Here is a 15,465-nt window from a genome sequence, read left to right as displayed (position 1 = left end):
AGTATTTGGTTGAGACTATGAAAGTAGAACTCTGAATGACAACAAAATGATACATACTGACTATTGATATTGTGTCGCAGCACCAAACGCCAAATAATACTGATATCAAGAAAAATATTAGCATTATAAACAAGCAGAGTCAGTTACCATCCACCGAATAGATCTAACAGATTGGTTCCTGGGTAAAATTAACCATAAAACGTCCGTTTCAATAGGTGAAATTGAAATGTGAACCCAGAAGTAAATCATTCTTTGCTTATTGCAAATACATTACATGGATTTCAGTACTCATGGCTTCCTCACAACTATCAAAATATTTGTAAAAACAAGAGGGATATCAGTTTGGAATGGTTTGAATTATCTCGTCGTTGATATTTTTGACTAATATTTGGTCAGTCATTGTTGGCGTATGGGCATCCTATGCGGATTGCCTCAATATAGCGATTATCATACAAGTTTACATACAATAGATGAAATGTGATTAGTAGTTAAGTCTAGAATATGCATTTCATCCTATTTGGGAATTCTCAGTTAGATATTCTTGCATGCCCAGAATTGATGTTGATGGTACTGGGTTTGAGTGTCGGATTCAACATTACCTCGAATGAAGATACATCCAACATGACCATCCAGTATTTCATTTCTAACCTGTATTTCATCTATTCAATAACAAGTAAGAATATCCGGTTCCCAGTTGTCCTGGAATAATATCAATTTTAAATCTACTGCATAGTATTAGTATTGCATTAACTCTAATAGCCTTGGTCACTGACTTTCAATATTAGAAATGCCAATATTTTTTCAAACGACAAGAACATTTACCATTCCATTTAACACATTTATCAAGTGGTTTATTTAATTAAGTTAACTGTGTCAGCCACTATTAATCTTAAATTCTTTAAATATAAATCATGTAAATCATATTTACAACTGAAGAACATCTGGAACTCAAAACAATTGTCAACTAACACCAAGATCAGAATTTTCAGTACAAATGTCAAGACAGTTCTACTGTATGGGGCGGAAACCTGGAGAACAACGAAAGCCATCATCTAGATGATACAAGAGTTTATTAACATTGTCTACGCAAAATATTTCGGATCCGTTGGCCAGAAACTATCAACAACAACCTACTGTGGGAGAAAACAAACCAGATTCCAGTGGAGGAAGAAATCAGGAAGAAGCGCTGGAAGTGGATAGGACACACATTGAGGAAAGCACACAACTGTGTCACAAGGCAAGCCCTCATATGGAATCCTGAAGGTTAAAGGAGAATAGGAAGACCAAAGAACACATTATGCCGAGAAATGGAGGCAGACATGAGAAGAATGAACAAAAATTGGATAGAACTAGAAAGGACGGCTGAGGACAGAGTGGGTTGGAGAATGCTGGTCTTTGGCCTATGCTCCATTGGGAGTAACAGGTGTAAGTAAGTAAGTAACCCTCGTCTATCCTTACTCAGATTTCATATTTTAAATTTCAGAAATCTTTCTATTAATACATAAGATTAGGCTGAGGTATTAATATATATATATATATATATATATATATGTGTGTGTTTAGACTGAGCTGTTAAAATGTACTGAAAGTACAACTCCTTCTATGATGATCATCATTTTAATTGTAGCATGGGATTCTTATTCACTAAAAATTTTAAACAGTTTTATTTTCTTATCTCAGGGACAATTCAATTGTTTTCGTTATCAAAATAGTGTTTCATTCAAAATGTTCTCTAAGATTAATGAAATTAACCCGAAATTTATAGATTATTTGAGTTGAAAAAAGAAATGGTAAGAGCAAATCTGAAAATATTATACTTTTACTGACTATTTAAATAAGTGTATATTAAATCTGTAATTGAAATCATTTTACTCTAGGTACTCAATTTATTGGAATAATTTGGCAAGATGATAATATGGGAAAAACAGGGAAACTAATAAATAATTATGATTTAAGCACCTAGAATAATATAATTATCATGAGTTTTTAATGATGATAATAGATTACGGTTATTCAGATAGTTGGTATGATTTTGGCAGTGCAGCGTTTCTTGAATCAAGTGATTTAATAGTCAAGCCTTCAATGAATTTTTAGACGACATCAATGGCAAGAAATTCATAAGGAAATAAGATATTAGATTTCCTCCGTTGGTAGCTAACAGCTTATTTTATCAATAATGGACTGGATTAGGTGGCTTCAATATTTATGTTGTCATTATCTGTAGATCCATTTTGTTTCACTTTACAGTTGCACATTCTTTCTTCATTCGTTGAAATATTGAGTCTATTTCATCATGCCTATAGATTCATGAGTTTATTGAATGCCAAACTTCCGAAGATTCTTCGGTTTTGTTTGTTTCATTCCTGTTCACGCTTCTGACGCTTTTTCAATGGGCGTCGTATTTATAATTATCCAAGCGCATTGGTATAAACAAAGCTATATCCTGACGTGTGACAATTGGTTGTTTTTCACACGGGTAGAGGTAAAGAGAGCATTCAATTTATTTAACACTGTATTATAGGAGTTTATGTTTTAGACATTAACTACTTGTCTGCTATTTGAGCCAGTCTTTGTACATTTGAAAAAATTTCACTAATTGTATTTCACTTCCTCTTTTAGTCGGCTAAACAGTGTTTTACATTTATCATGTACAATTATATGCACATTATTATCCTTGGTTTTTTACTAACAGTTATATGATATGCTATTCTCAAGCTATAAACCTTTGAGTTTATGAGTCTAAAATTGTGGGACTACGGGGAATAGGAAACCTTTGATGATTTCCTAATGAATACGTTTCATAAAATCGTCCTTTTTACTGATATGCTCATAATAAAAGTTGAAATTGTATCAGATATCACTACATCAAACTCCTATATCAAGTGATGGACAATTACCAGCTCCAAAAAAGAGTGATCTTATCAAGACTTGTTTTCTTGTGATAATCTTGAGAGTCTTCAAATGAGCGAAGAAATCAAAGAATAAAAATCGGGCTGGAAAATTTAGCATTAATTAAAGATCAAACGTGAAACTACTTAGGAGAGAAATGACTAAACGACTGAGCATAATCAAGCTTTTAACTTAGATATAAAGAAAAATCACTTGAAATGAAAACGAAGTAAAATCTCCCAAAAACGTTCGATAGAATTACTAAGAATACTAGGTATTCATTAGTAATAACAAAATAACTTCGACCATTATTTATCATTAATTTAGTAACAGATTGAAGCTGTTATATATTATGAGATGTATCAACAATTATCACTAGTTTTTTTTCCAGAATGTTGAACTTTAGGATCCTAAAACTGCATACATGGAATATAAACGTCTGAAATTTTGAATTTGTTTGAACAATTGTCTTTTTAATACTTTTGACCTCAACACTGTTAAACATGTTTGATCAATCAGCCTATGTATGTAAATAAAGCTAATAATTTGATGTAAACGTTTACTGAAATTATTTACTCACATGCCGGACAACGTTTAAAAAAGCCATTAAGATTTTAATTCGTTAACGCGGTACGACAATCTCGTTTGAAATAGGGTCATATTTCAAGATTTAAGAGAATGTATACAATTTCATAGTTAAATTCTCTTAATACATTGTGTATATTGTTATTAATTTTAACACTTGTTCTACGTAGAAATGAGAAACCTTTCCAAAATGATACTGAAGCGATAAATAAATAACAAAACATGCTTAATCATTCAAATATTCAACTTTTTAATGAATTCGATTTCCAGCTTTCAGTGTCACTGTTGTCTATACTGTTCAGGAAGCCTTTTATACTGTAGCCTAACACATGTGAATTTGGTAGTATAGTTAACAAACATTTACAAAAGTAACATTTTCTTGATTGATTAACGAGGATTGATTTACTCATTAGCTTCTTTTAACCATTGAGTTGACCTCCACTTTATTCAGTTGAGGTTTAGTTCTTAATTTATTCTTGATAGTTTTCTCTTCTCTCTTTAATTAGCCTTTTCATTACATTCACTTTGATAATTTGAAGCTTAATGAGATTAAATTTCATAATTATCAAGGATTATCTTCTGATCAATTTATCTTGTATCTTGTTAATTAGACGAGATTAAATTTTTCCGTTTACCGGATTTGTAACACTTTTACTTAGTTTAAGTTAAACCTTTATGGGTTGAACTGACTAGATATTTTTTTTTCGATTTTCAGCGACAACTTTCTTAATTCATTTTGATGTACTGTTTATAAACGCTTAATGTTCCCGTTGGATGGTCTTTCTGAGATGACATTTTTGTAACCTCTTTCATTAATACTGTTCTATTAAGTTGTATTTCGCCTCATGTTTTACAGTTTTCATCCTTGTTTATTTTATTTACTTTGAATAGACGTTTCAATCAAAAGTTTTCCTTATGTGGTTGGTCTTTTACACGTTTATGAATAGCTTTAAAACCAGTATAGCTTTTGATAATTCATTCAAATGAATTCCTTTATTAAAGGAAATTCATTTTTAGTCTTTCAGTTAGTATGTTCCGACTTCAAAGTTTTGCCATTATAAGCTAAAAACATATTTATGGACATGTGGTAAGGCTTATTGATCTAATGGTATCATTTTTAATTTCTACCCATTGTTCATTGATGCGTTAAACTTATTACATGTAAAATAAATCATTATGATAAACATTTTATAAATGCGTTTATTTGATTCATCGTTTAGTTTAATGTTTCTATATATTAACATTTCTTCATGGTTGAAATAAAGTTTTTAAATGAATTAAGCCAGGAAATTAAATAATACAAGGTTGAATGAATTGCAGTAAATAAAATTTTAACTTATAACTTTAGTGTCATAGAGAAACTCTGTAATAAAAAGCGTTTGCAGAACAAATAAACATTCGTAGCTAAAAGACTGTGCTAGTAACTTTTCTAAGTTATGAACTTTTGGAATGAGATATTCTTTGATCAACCTTCAAGTTACCTATTAACACATATAACAAATTCATTTCAGTTGACTTTTTAAAAAATGATGATCTAAACTAATAAAATTACTATAATATCTACAAAACCTCCTTCTGATGTTGATCAACATATGCTCACAAGTGATTGGTTTCAAGAGGTATTTCTTGGAGCTCTAGTGAGAAGCAGTGACCAGTGGGGTTCAACCGGGTCTGTTGTGAAATAGTAACTCACTGAAGACAATAGTGGATGTGTCGCTCAGTTTCGTGGATCAGTGGTCTAGATGTTGAGCACTCGCGCGCAAGACCGATAGGTCCCGGATTTGAATCTGGCGAGGCGGGATTGTGGATGGGCACTGCTGAGGAGTCCAACAATAGGACGAAACGGCCTTTAAGTGTATCCCGGTTTTCCATGGTTATCTAGCTTCAATTGACTCATGATCTTAACTATTAAAATCATTATTTATGTAGAAATAATATGTTCTCACGAGAGAAAAAGTATGTTCTATAAAAACAAATTTTATTAAATAACTTCACAATTGATTCAGTTTGTGTAATAAAGTTGTTAAGCAAATAGAATAGAATGATTTATGCGATGATATTCAGTCAATAACAAATACAAAACGGAAAAGTGTTTTTCTCTCTGAAACTGTTCTACTATCATTACCATAAAAATTCCAGTAAAATGTTTAATAGCCCTAGTAAAAATAAAAAGCTTTTATAACAACTTCAGTATTTGCACAACGAGAAAATTAGAAAAATAAAAATGGTTATAATAATTGAATTATTTTTGTTAATTTTAAAAAAAATAAAACACATACTCATTAAAACTTAATATTGAATGGACAGTGGCTAGCAGTGGAATCTAGTTTGACACGCGTTTCGTCCTATTTGGGACTCGTCAGCTGGATGTGCCTGCATCTCAGAGTTGATGTTCACTCTGCGACTCGAACCCACTACCTTTTGCTTCAAACGCCATCGGATTATCCACTCAACCACTGAGTCCTGATAGCCACTTACTTTTGCGATGGGGTGAAGTTTAAATTCAACTGAGTATTGTTTGTTTGAATCTCCCCATTGATGTTTAGGACTGCAACTGGTCAGTCTCTAATTGGCATATGTGCATACTGTGCGTATTGCAGTCCTAAATATCAATGGGAAGATTCGAACGAACAATACTAAGTGAATTTAATATTGAATGTTCATTTTCTAAAGTTTACATTAAATGAACTAAATGGTAAATTGAATTTTTTTCTAAATGGACATTGAATGTATTTTGTTCTCTGAGATGAGTGGTTGAATTGTGAATTTATTGTTGTTCTATACAATATTATCAGCACATATATCACATGTAAGTAGACTGCTTATAAGTTAACAAAAGCTAAATCGCATTGTTCAGAAGATTTTGTCTATAAATGGTTCCTTTCAAAGGCATTGTCAGAATATGAAATGACCATTTCTTATTTCTGTGGAAGAAAAAGAAAACTGAGTTATGTACATTCGAAGATCCCACAGTAGCAGTCTACAATCCATGATGATATCCTTAAAGTTTTTGTCAAAACAGTGCTTTATTAATTATTACTCAATAAAAGTGCAATACCATTTATCAAGACTTATAAAACGTTAACCGGTCAAGCGTTAGTTGATTCGTTAGATTATATTTTGTATCAGTACAAAAAAATAAATCCGTTGCTAAAAAAGTAGTAGTAGATTTCATATTTGCGTAGTGTTTTGAAAACACAATCTTAACAGACTGGTAAAAATTTTCATCTCTCTCTTAGAAACCAAATTTTTTAAGCGAAACAAGGCCAGTAAATGTCGTAAATTATGCTATTACAGAATAGCAAGGATATTTAATGTTGACAGATATTTACGCATAGTCTATACACGCCTTGGTTTCTCATTTGATATTTAGTAAGTGATATCAAATAAAGCAGACAAATAACAAGTATTGGAAGAATTCAGCATAACTAAAATTTCGACAACTCACTATACAAGCTACTTCCCCCAGTTGATCGTATTTACACCAAGCCCCATTCAGCATACCTTGTGCTTTGAAAAGATCTCTTGAATAAATTCTCAGTATATATTACAAATTCCCCTTATGATGTAAATTTCCACCGGTATTGTCAACTAAAAATGTACTCAAGTTCTAAGTTTTCCAATCACTGATTAATAAACATAATAAATATCAACTCTGTGTAGTTTTACTAACTGAAAAACAATTTTGTAAGTAGATTATAACGAACAAGATAAGCCAAACTAAAATAATTTAGATTTAAACAAAAAACACTAACTTCGGTACTGCTCATTTTTAAACTTTAAATCAGAATTTGATCTACCTAATCATAGTATATTTATCATATGATGTAAAAAAAACATTCATTTTAACAGCTACTGTCAAGCCAAGATATAACCGTTTTGTTGAGTTGTTTAAACTGGTAGTATGTTATCTATGATAATAAAGTTCATTACGTAGTTGAAATTAACATTTCTGGTTTTAGCACCTAACACCCGAAAGTAGATTTGCTTAGATTTCCATTACACGTAGCGCAAACGTGAATTTTACCTAGTTTAATTGGTCGAAATTATCCTACTTTCAATATTTTAACTGAAATCAAATCTGTCTTGGTTGATATACGTGGATCCGATTGCCTCGATATAGCGATTATCATACAACTTTACATACAATAGATGAAATGTGATTAGTAGTGGAGTTCAGAATATGCATTTCATCCTATTTGGGAATTCTCAGTTAGATATTCTTGCATGCCCAGAATTGATGTTGATGGTACTAGGTTCGGGTGTCAGATTTAACATTACTTCGGATGCAGGTACTTCCAGTTGAGGAGTCTTAAGTAGAACGAAATGCGCGTCCTGGATTCCGCTACGAGTCACGTTTCATATATTTATATGAATTTTATTTCCTTTTTTTTCGTTTTAAACGTAATGTGTCTGTAATCTTGAAGGAACTGGTACATATCTTAGGATCCAACGACGTTCTGACATGACATTGTTTACCACACTTATAAGGATTAATATTAAAACCAAGTTATCAGTGGGCTTAAAACTATGTTTGTGAACAGATTAAATATTCAAAGTTCAAATCAGTATATGGTGAAATAATTAATGGTAGATTCAAAAAAGTCAACTGACTTAATAAATTACTATCAATAGTGAACTAGTCCATAATTTATGGAAATATTAAGATAACAATTTCACTAAACTCTATGATCAATTAGTATAAATTAGTCATGAATAAATCGCTTGGCCTAAAATTAATTGCGATCGCTTCATAAGTACAATGAAAAGAATCGATAAAAACGTCAATATATCAATAAACCTTGGTACTGTTATTACAGAAAAGGTCATAACTTCTATATATTTCCTCGCCAACGATTCTAAAATATAATTCAGTATATCAAACACATGATGGCTAAAATGTTACAATTTAAAAGTGGAGTTTATTTAGATTGTTCCATTTAAGGTTTATTTTAATTCAAAAATAACGTGGTTGATAAAACCTTGTTAAGTCGATCACAGAGTTCATACTCTGTGGTCTAAGGTTATCATGCTCATCTGAATGTTATGGTTTCTACACCATGTGATGTTTTGGTCGCATGTCAGTCAGTCAGTCAGCCACAACGCATGTCATTCAGACAACACAAAATAAAATGAAATGGTTATCAAATGCCCTTTTGTTTTTATTGGTTCCTCAGTTGATACCAACTGGCGGTAAGAACTAAGCTCTTATATTTTTAAAGTATCATAAGAATCTATAGTTACCGAGACCTGAATTTCATATATTTGGGGAATAATTGTAACTCTTGTCTGTAATATTTTATACAGAATGTTAAAGTTATTCAAATATTCAGTCAAACATTTTAGAAATACTATTATAATTTTTAGGTAGCATTTATGATGGTTAATTATTAGTTAGGGTTCCACTTAAAACCACTCAAAATCTAGCCAGAAAGCGCACTCCTTAGGAGTTTCATACTAGAACAAAACAGCAGCGCAGTGCTGCTTTGCTTTTGGTAATACCCTAAATGCTCTTAACCTGTGATAAATAATACTTACAAATACAAAAGTTTTTTTTCTGTTTTTGTTATACACATAAACTTAACTTTTCTTAGATAAAATTAATGTTTTACTTTCTCCAAGGATCTACCTATAGCAAAGAAGTAGTTTGACAGCCTTATGGCAGTAGACATATTTTAACTAAATATTATTCAATTAACTTATAGCGAAGTGTGGATATGACCAGGATACATGCCTATCTAAGATACTGAACATAAATTCACTTAGTGTAGGCTGAAAGATTATACATTGACAATATACAGTTAGAAAACACTTTTTTTCTGTGTACATACATAACAGCAGACAAAAGAATATTTATGACAGTTAAGGTTGTATGCTGATAAATATCACTTGTCAGCTGACGCTTATGTATCTAAGTGTCAAATATTACATTTAAAAGTTTACTTCTGTAAAGTAAATCAAAGGGTTAATAAAAGTCAACCTAGAAATCTCATTGTTTACATGTGAATACATCACGAAGATATAAACTGAAATTAAAATTGATTGGTTATATATATTGATAACTAGCCTATTTTTTAGTAATTATATTGATGTATCCTTCTATTAAAATCTGAACGCATATCAGCTAGGTATATAAGTCTAGATTCCTTTTCATCTTTTTTTTCTGATGGTTTATTTCTCAGGGGAATTCGATATATTTCCTTTCTCTCGCTTAAATGGCATAGTCTTGAAGTTTTCAAAAAAATTAATTCGTAAAGTCGATTGCGTAAAATTTCTAAACGTTATATGAAATATATATTCACTTGATCAAGTTAAGGTCATGAAAGTAACGTTATTTTTCTTATGGAAATACTTTGTAAATTAAGAAAATAAAAAGAAATTTGAGAATAGGAAACTAATTTTTCATTAATATCTTCAATTGTATTAGCTAATTGCATAAGAGAATTCGATTCATCTTCATGATCACTTTCATCACAAATGTATGTCAGTTGAAGAACCACTGAAAACCGAAAATTTTCAGACAGCTTTTTTGTGAGACGGATTTCATTGATATCATTGAATAATTGTTGCTTTATACTTTAAAGTTTGTGTCGATGGATATCCGTACACTGGATTCCAACTCAATAGTCTAAAAGTATGAAAACTTAAGATTTCGAGTTGACCCAGAGTAATATCTTGATTATAAACTGCTTTGAATTCTCAAAACTGGACAAAACATGTCTGTAGCATTTTTTAGCTTTCGGTAACTATCCATGCGAACTATATCATAAATCTGTTTAACGTAAGTTAAATTCTGTGTATTGCAGAATGTATAGACTGACTTTTTAAATTTTTTGGTTGCAAACTTGCTTATTAAAGACGATACACAATTTGATTCCATGATATATTACACAGAAGGCTTTACATAATCATTGAGTTAGTTTTCAAGGCCAGGAATCTATAGGGAAATAAAGGTAGTCAGAAACTTATGTATCTATATGTAAGTGAACGGAAGCAAACATAATATGTTTTCAACAAATCAGTGCTTAAAAATACTTTTAAAACGATTAACCAATCAGGAAAAATAACAGCATAATAAAAATTTTGAGCCTCATTTTTGCGAACAAAAATTAATGAATATTTGCCATATTATTCTTTTTCTACCTGGATATACAATCTACTTACTGTTAAATATTATTATTTTTACGTTTTTCCATTTGGTAAAATTTAAAAAGAACCGCTGGAATAGATATAATAATGGGGGAAGTTTGTAATTTTCCATTTGCTTACACTCCAAATGCTTAAAAACGTCTTCTTGATCAGTTATACATGATTTTTAGAAAAATACAGACAAGTGATCGGTCATAAATAATTTAGGAACTAGCACAAAATCACATCAGTCTTTGTTGTCGTACCCAACATCAGAACTTTCAGAAAAGATCAAAAAGTCAAAGTATCAGTTGCAGTCCTAAAAAAAAAATCAATGGGAAGATTCAAACAAACAATACTCAATTGGATTTAAACTTCACCCTATTGCACAAGCAAGTGGTTATCAGGACTCAGTGGTCGAGTGGATAACCCGATGGCGTTTGAAGCGTAAGGTACTGGGTTCGAGTCGCAGAGTGAACATCAACTCTGAGATGCAGGTACATCCAGCTGACGAGTCCCAAATAGGACGAAACGCGTGTCAAACTGGATTCCACTGCTAGCCACTATCCATCTTTGCCTACCATGCAAAGTAATAATAGTTTTAATAATAGCAAAATACCAAATAAAAAGAATATACAGTTTTATAGGAAAACTGGAGATGGAAATATGGAGTAATATTAAAACCTAAGATTCACTAAAAAAAAATAAGAATGATTAACCTGAGTCATCATACTTGAGATATTCTACTGTTAACCATGACTATAGTGTGGAACTAGAAAGAGTTACCTATACCTACTTATCAGTGTTAGATAAACACCCAATAAAAGCGAAAATTTAAAATAAAGTGAAAATGATGTAGTCTTTTTGTTTGTAAGATGGAAATAATCCCAAAGGTAAAGAAAAATATTTACAATATATGTTTCTCAGCATGCAGAGATAGAGAAATAAAGAAAATCAGATTAACTATGAAAATGGGATTGATCAGAATCCCATCCATGACTGATTTACCTATCTTTATATGCTATGCAATGAAGTCACTGGATGATTAAAAACCTTAAAAATGAACTAAAGTCTATATTATAATTATTAAACAGATAAATTTTTTTATTGAAAGAAGTAAACCAATAAATCATTCTTCTGTTTATCTCATTCATTATTTAACATTTGGTCTGATGAAAAGTCTTGTTCGTTTGTTTTTTCTAATAGATTCTGTCAAATTTTGTTGACATTTACATACATTAATAAATTATATGTAAATTTATAAAGTTCTATTTAGTCTTAGTAACATTATCGAGCAAGTAACATAATTCAACTGCATTTATAACAAAAACAAATGATAGGAAACATATAAATTTCTTAGTAAATAAACAAATGATAGATGATATGAAATATCTCTCCCTCCCTCCCTCTCTCTCTTTCCATTCAAAATTTATTTCACATAAAAAAGAAATTGAGAATTTTTAATAGAATCTGTTGATGACAAATATTCATCAATTTTGAGTGTTATCAACTAAGTTCATCATTTTTAATACCAGTAATTGATAGTCTTGTATCCAAGTCATTTGAAAATATCTTGTACTATTAGGATAGCGGCTGGAACCATTATTTAATTAATGTAACTTCGAACCCAGGACCTACCGGTCTCGCGAGGTGGGATCGTGGATGCGCGCTTCTGAGGAGTCCCATAATAGGATGAAACGGCCTTTAAGTGTGTCCTGGTTTTCCATGGTGGTCTAGCTTTAATTGACTCATGATTTCAACTATGAAAATACTGAAATCTCCACAAAACTCCTTCTAAGAATCAGTTATTAATGAATGATATTCGGTGTTGATGTTTCTATGTGAAGTAAAAATAAAAGTGCGAATTGAAGGTTGAAAAATTGTTTCTGAATTATTGACTTGCAAGTATAAATGAGAATCATCAAGTACATAATTGTATTGCTAAACATAACTCATATTGATTTCAGTCGAAATAAAGATTCATGTGCGATAAACAGGTTGAATAAAGAAAGAGTCCAATTACTTGTTGATGAATATTTGCCAAATGGTTGCTAGCTGAATACCATCCTTTCTGTTCCCTCAACCTTACGTTCAATTGTCTGGATGTTTCTCCAATATAAGCTGCATTACAATCATAACAATTGATCTCATAGACAATACTTTGCTGTTCTTCCTTTGGTAACCTATCCTTAACTTTCACCAATGCCGACCTTATAATGTCACACGTCCGAAAGTTTACTCTTATATCATACTTGTTTAGAATCCTCTTGATTTCTTCCGATGTTTCACTACGGTATGGGATGACTACAGTAGATTTCCAATCTCTTTGTATGCATTCTAGTTTAGTTTTTCTTTCATTTCTAACAATCTTCTTTAAAAACTCCTTTGGGTAATTGTTATCCCTGAGTGTAGACAAAATCTTATTCAATTCAGATTGTTGGTCTTCCTTATCTGTAACAAGCTTAAGACTTCTATTAATAAAATTTTTGACAACCGTGACTTTCGTACATAATGCATGAGCTGAACCAAAATTTAAGTATCTCTTTGAATGTGCTGATTTCCCGAATACATTTATTTATTTTTAACTTACTATTATTATGTCTTCGCTTGTTTTTAATGTTCAATGTTTAATCTATGTGGGGGTTTTCTGTGGCTATTTTAAGTAATTTTTATATATAGTTGAAATCATGAGTCAATTAAAGTTAGACCACCATCGAAAACCTGGAAGCACTGGGCGGCCATTTCGTCCTATTGTGGAACTCCTCAGCAGTGCGCATCCATGATCCCGCCTCGCGAGATTCGAACCCAGGACCTACCAGTCTCGTGCCAGAGCACTTAACCGATACACCACTGAGACGGCATCCAACGTTGTTAATGTATAACTTCAACCAATCCACGAAGTTGAGCAACCGTCCATGTATGAAATAATAAAATTCTCCAGCTTTATTTTGCAATTTGATTATTGAAAATGATACATATTAATTTCTTTCTTGTTTGTTTGTTTATTTTTTTCTTGTCACCAGAACTTCATTGATTATTTATTTACATATAAAGTTTTAACTTGCAACAATTTAACAATTATGAACTTTATTGTTCTATACAAATATCAAAATGTCTTTTATATAAATACACAAAAGTGTACTAAATATTATCATGTAGCTATAAAAATAAATTGTTTTCTTTCTGAATATACAATGTATACTTTTTATATGGTTTTTGTCACCAAGTATTCAGTAACTGAATGTTGAATGGTTAATTTTAATGAGTTGTTTTCCTGTTATCAAAGCAACCATTTGGACAGTCGCCATCTTCATTATTTTTTTTCAAAAAAATCTTTTTGATAAGTTTAGGTAGAGAAATCACCTTTGTTGTATCAATAATATTGAACATACATGAGAACATGAAAGTCTACCAATGAACTGAATTTCATGTTTGTTTACATTACCTCATTGTTGAAATCTACTCAACAATATAAGAATTTCACCAGTAATATATATATATATATATAGAGAGAGAGAGAGATGGATACTTTTTTGTTCTAGCTAGATCTAACATTTGGACGCCAAAAAATCGGTCATAACCTAAGTACAATTTGCTTTAACAAAAAAATTGTTTGAATAAAATAGTATCGTAATTTTCTCAGTAGGATAATAAAACTAAGACTTCAAAAGAATGATTTTCATAACATATGGATTTCTTAAGTTGTACACTTATTTATCAATATTACAAACAGATTTTTACGGTAATAACAATAATAATTCAAGATTTTCAATTTGAATAGTATCAAAAAGAAAACCATTGAAATTTTCAATTATTTATGAAATATGTATCATCGAAAAATAAACGTAAAAGAATAGAAAAAGAAAAAGTGAAGATCATACTTAGTATGAACCGGCTCCATCTAGATAATCAATGTTAATTAAAAACTAACAAATTTTATTTCTGTTCCAGTTTGAAGTCAAATCAAGATCCTTTCTAGGAAGTTCAGTAACAAGAAACTCTATAAAATATATAGTATAAACCTAAAATATTTGGTTTAAAGTTTAGAAAACATCTTTTGTTTATAATAAAAGACGATTGTATATAGATGATTTGTGTAAACAGAGTGATTATCATTATTACCACAAAAACGAACAGAAATCCATGACATTAAAATGCTACTCAACTATACAAACAATTTGGAATGTTAAAGAAACAAAAAAAAATCTACATTTTTCCGATCCTGAAATTTGTAAATCGTTTTAGAGAATAATTGGTAAACTTTTCCAGCACATTTTCGAATATAAGTACTGCACCTTCTTTTAAATTGGTGCTGATAGCCGTAACAGGATTAAAATATAATCAAATTTGAAGTTTATTTTCATACTTATTGTGACCAAGTCATCAGATATTCAGTTTTTCCTTATTAACAGCTTATATTACTCAATAGTATACAATAAAAATTTGATTTATTCATTAATTTCTTATTATTTCAATCAAATAAATAGTTTAAGGTGAAATATATGAGACAAGTAATCCATCTTATCTGAATTTATCGTAAAAATAATAATTCACTGAAAAGTAGTTCAAGCGTTTACACTGCAATGAAAATTAACCCCGTTACTAACAATTATATTCGTCCGAGTTTTTTTAGTAATAGTAAAAAATATTAAATGTTAATTCTGTCATTTTGTAAGTTTCTCAGTACTAAAAGAATACATAAAGTACTTTAAGCTACTAGATAATAGCTACCACATTACAAGCTTCAGAAAATCACAAGAATGTGGATGAACGAGAACTGAAATGCATTGACAAATTTATAAAATTAGAAGCAATGGATGACCGTTTCGTCCTAGTATAGGACTACTCCGTTCAGTGCTTCCA

Source organism: Schistosoma mansoni, chromosome 1, assembly GCF_000237925.1.
Source record: "Schistosoma mansoni strain Puerto Rico chromosome 1, complete genome".
Classification (NCBI taxonomy): Eukaryota; Metazoa; Platyhelminthes; class Trematoda; order Strigeidida; family Schistosomatidae; genus Schistosoma; species Schistosoma mansoni.
Note: the sequence above shows the minus strand (reverse complement) of the source record.